We start from the raw sequence: 4,845 nt of genomic DNA on the forward strand, positions 1-4,845 counted from the left end.
CACTCGCCCCTCGGCGATGTGCTGAACTCGTTAAAGAACCTGTCCTTGGCGGGGGACTCACAGCCGAATTATGCCCGGTTTGAACTGGAGGCTGGTGATGGGGGAGAATTTCGCTTCCCACCTGCCACCCACTTCATAGCCTTTGTCCAGGACTTAACCGACATGCTTGATTATGGCTCCGAAGACATCGACGGTATGGATGACGATGCCGATGAGGAGCAAAGCCAAAACCTGCCATTTACTGGATGCTGGACGGCCACTTCTTCGTACGATGTGTACATGGTGGATACACCCAAAGCAACCAACGACGATGACAAAGAAAATCCAGTTGAGAACAAACCCCCTGAGACACAGCACAAACACCGGCGCCTCGGCGCTGCTCTAAGTCACATCGTTCAAAAGGTAGCAATACTGGCACCGGAGAAAATAATACTCCGGACGATGCCGAAAACAACGAAGACCCTATTGAGGTAACATCCGAACAGGAGGAACAAGAAAACGGGGAAGTTAGCCCCAATGAACAGGCCATGCCCAATGACTCGGAGGACGGTAGTTATCGCCCGCTCTCCGAGGATGAGGAAAGCCTCAGCAACGAGGATTTGATCATGCCTGAGGAACCTCTCGAGCAGGAGCGCTTCAAGCGCCAGCTAATAGCCACCGCAAGGAGCCTGAAAAAGAAGCAGCAGCAGCTTCAAGCTGACCAAGATCTGCTCGTCGACAGGTGGACTGGTGTCCTGGCAGACGAGGAATACGGCCTCAGACGCCCAGCCAAGAGTTACCTAAAGCGCAAATTGCTACCTTAGTTCGATGAAGAGGCGCCAGAGCCCATACCTCCCTTGTGTAATGCGGCCGATCGACCACTACGCGGTCGGGACAGTGCGGCGGACCGACCACCACGCGGTCGGGATAGCGCGGCAACTCAGGCCGAACAGCAGCCCGCCCCACCACCACGTAAAAATAGAGACAAAACAGTTCGGGGTCATACATACGACCTTCGGCAGGACCTGGACAGTAGAGCAGGATATACCAGATTGATTTACGGATCGTGAGGACGTTCCTCGACACGCGATGATGGCTACCTATTCGGGCGTGACAAACCTAGTCACGCCCGGGCCGACAACCGTAGACGGACTCATCGGAGTTACATCGCGATGCGGCCAGATATAGAGGCGCCGCACACCCTCTTTGCTTAACTGATGAAGTAATGGATCATGAATTCCCCGAAGGGTTCAAGCCCGTGAATATTGAATCATACGATGGGACAACTGATCCCGCGGTATGGATCGAGGACTTTATCCTCCACATCCACATGGCCCGCGGAGATGACCTCCACGCTATCAAATACCTCCACTAAAGCTTAAAGGACCAGCTCGGCACTGGTTAAACAGCCTGCCTGAAAATTCTATCGGCAGGTGGGAGGACTTGGAAGAAGCCTTCCTCGACAACTTCCAAGGTACATATGTGCGGCCACCAGACGCCGATGACTTAAGACACATAGTTCAACAGCCTGGAGAGTCAGCCAGGAAATTCTGGACTAGGTTCCTAACTAAAAAGAACCAAATCGTCGACTGTCCGGATGTCGAAGCCCTAGCGGCCTTTAAACATAGCATCCACGATGAATGGCTCGCCCGCCACCTCGGCCAAGAAAAGCCAAAATCTATGGCAGCCCTTACGGCACTCATGACCCGCTTTTGCGCGGGTGAGGATAGTTGGCTGGCTCGTAGTAAAAACACAGCCAGTGAGGCAGGCCCCTCCGAGGTTAAAAATAGCAATGGCAAGCTCCGACGCAACAGACACAAACGCCGAAGCAATGGTGATAATACCGACGATACTACAGTCAACGCCGGATTCAGCGGCTCCAAGTCCAGTAAGCGGAAGAAACCATACAAAAGAAACGATCAGGGACCATCCAGCCTGGACCGCATACTCGATCGTCCTTGCCAGATACATGGCACCCCAGACAAACCAGCCAATCATACCAACAGAGATTGTTGGGTTTTCAAACAGGCCAGCAAATTAAACGCCGAGAACAAGGAAAAGGGACCGCAAAGCAAGGACAATCACGAGGAGCCCCGGCAACCGAACACAGGGGGACAGAAGAAGTTTCCCCCTCAAGTAAAAACAGTGAACATGATATATGCTACACACATCCCCAAAAGGGAGCGCAAGCGCGCACTCAGGGACGTCTACGCGATAGAGCCAGTCGCCCCAAAATTCAATCCATGGTCGTCATTCCCGATCACCTTCGATCGTCGGGATCATCCGACTAGTATTTGTCATGGCGGTTCAGCCGCGCTAGTCCTCGACCCAATCATTGATGGATTTCACCTGACGCGCATCCTTATGGACGGGGGTAGCAGCCTCAATCTACTCTATCAGGATACAGTGCGCAAAATGGGCATTAATCCATCATGGATCAAACCCACAAAGACTATCGTCAAAGGAGTCATACCAGGTGTAGAGGCCCGCTGTACGGGTTCAATCACACTAGAGGTTGTCTTTGGATCTCCGGACAACTTCCAAAGCGAGGAGTTAATCTTTGACATTGTCCCCTTCCGCAGCGGCTATCACGCACTGCTCGGACGGACCGCATTCGCTCGATTCAATGCAGTGCCACACTATGCTTATCTCAAGCTCAAGATGCCTGGTCCACACGGTGTCATAACGGTCAATGGAAATACGGAACGCTCCCTCCGTACAGAAGAGCACACAGCTGCCTTAGCAGCAGAAGTACAGAGCGACCTTCTCAAGCAGAACCTTAATTCGGCTGTCGAGCCCACAAACACCGTTAAGAGGGTCCGAACCACCCTGCAGCAGGACAGCTTGGGTCGTCAGGAGCTCGACTAGCAATTCGGCCTCCGTCTCAGTCCCGATCAAGTGGTGGCATTCGTACCGCGCATACATAACTACGCACTCAAAATTCCATGGGCATCGACGGAGGCATAGCTAGCTTGTGATCCACAGTATGGCTCAACCGGCACCGGATACACACATACTTTCACTTTTCCTCTTTTTCCTTTTCAGGTTTGAATCCCGCAGGGCCCATCTGATGGCCCGATCACCGGTCCTCTTGAAGGATAAACACACCAAGACGGCAAGAAACACAGACGTATGGGGGACTTTCAAGGTGGTTTCGTTAACGATCACTCTAACTGTTTTTAGGACCCACATGCAGCTCTCCCTTGGTTTTGGGGCATGTTAAATAGCCTGTTGCTTACCGCACTACTTGTATCAATGCACCTTGACGTATTAATCAAATTACAATGGAAACAGTTCGCGGCCCGAGCTTTAGGGCCCGAGCTTATCACTTTTGCACCCTTTCTGTTTTCTTTTCTTTTTTCCTCTCCTGTAGGTAACCTTATCAGGTAGCACTCGTACACTATGGTACCATTTCATATTTGCCAGGGGCTTCATAGCACCCCGCACTATGGCAACAAAAGTCCGAACACTTTTTATAGTATAGTTCGGCACCCCAAATTTAGCACTATATGCATTGGCTCCGAATCATGTCTTTGGTCAATAGTTGGGTTGCCCGGCTCCTGTGTTTGCTACCTTACGTTCCACTATATCGGCTAAGGTAGTAAAGGGAGAACTATTGCGATTGTGCCTTGGTTTATCCAAAGGAGCACCTTAGTGGAGAAAGCCGAAAATTGACTGTCATGATGCGGCGAGAGCCGGTCAGCTCTTCGGAGGTTGCAAATCGTTGGAGATTTCTTCCGCATTACGCGAAGGATCGGTACTTCCCGATCAGGCGCTTATAGCACTCTAGTTTGGATACTAGGGGCTGTGCCAACATTTTTATTGTCAAACTCCTATGGCTAAGTGAGGGCGTTAAAGCCGCATAGTCTGATTGCCTGGTTCGTTGCGCTAAACAACTCCTTCAAGGACCATATAATTGGATCAAGAGTGTTTAGATTCCATCCCGAACACCTCCGTACTACCTACATGGGGGCAGAAGCCGACAACTGGCCAACCCTCAGATTTCATACAACACGGCTGCACAGGCGGTAAAATTTTCAAAACATAACAAACATTATATTACATACCCACTTTGTTTTATCATACAAGGTAGACGCTGCTCGAATGCATTCATTCAAAGATAATGTCTTGCGAACACTGTGTCGCTACAATACGAGACCCCACCAGGACGTCTCCAAAATACCACTCAGGTGTGCGGTGCTCCTTGCCCTCGGGTGGCCCCTCGGTCACAATCTTGATGGCGTCCATCTTCGCCCACCAGACCTTGACGCGGGCGAAGGCCATACATGCGCCCTCGATGCAGACGGACCGCTTGACGGCGTCCAGCCGAGGACAGGCATCCACCAGCCGCTTCACGAGGCTGAAGTAACTGCTGGGTATAGATTCGGCTGGCCACAGCCGGATTATTAAATCCTTCATGGCCAGTTCGGCCACCCTGTGCAGCTCGACCAACTGTTTTAGCTGATCACTGAAGGGCACCGGATGTTCTGGCGCAAGATATTGCGACCAGAACAGCTTCTCCGTGGAGCTCCCTTCTTCGGCTCGCAAGAACTCCGCGGCATCAGACACACTACGTGGCAGATCAGCAAAAGCTCCTGGAGAACTCCGAATCCGGGTTAGTAAAAGATACTTCCTCTTCACATACTTACTTTGCATACTAAATGCCTTACCTGCCGTGATCTTCCTGGCCTCCTGGATCTCCTAGAGGGCACCCTGGGCCTCATTCCGGGCCGTCTCCGTGCTCTGACGAGCCTTGGCGAGTTCGGTCTCTTGAGCCGACATATCGCGCTCCAAGGTCTCGCACTTCCTCACCGCGTCCTGGAGCTCTTGCTGGACCTCGTTCACCCGGGCCTTGAGCTTCTTACG

This window comes from Triticum aestivum, chromosome 7D, assembly GCF_018294505.1.
Source record: "Triticum aestivum cultivar Chinese Spring chromosome 7D, IWGSC CS RefSeq v2.1, whole genome shotgun sequence".
NCBI classification, from domain to species: domain Eukaryota; kingdom Viridiplantae; phylum Streptophyta; class Magnoliopsida; order Poales; family Poaceae; genus Triticum; species Triticum aestivum.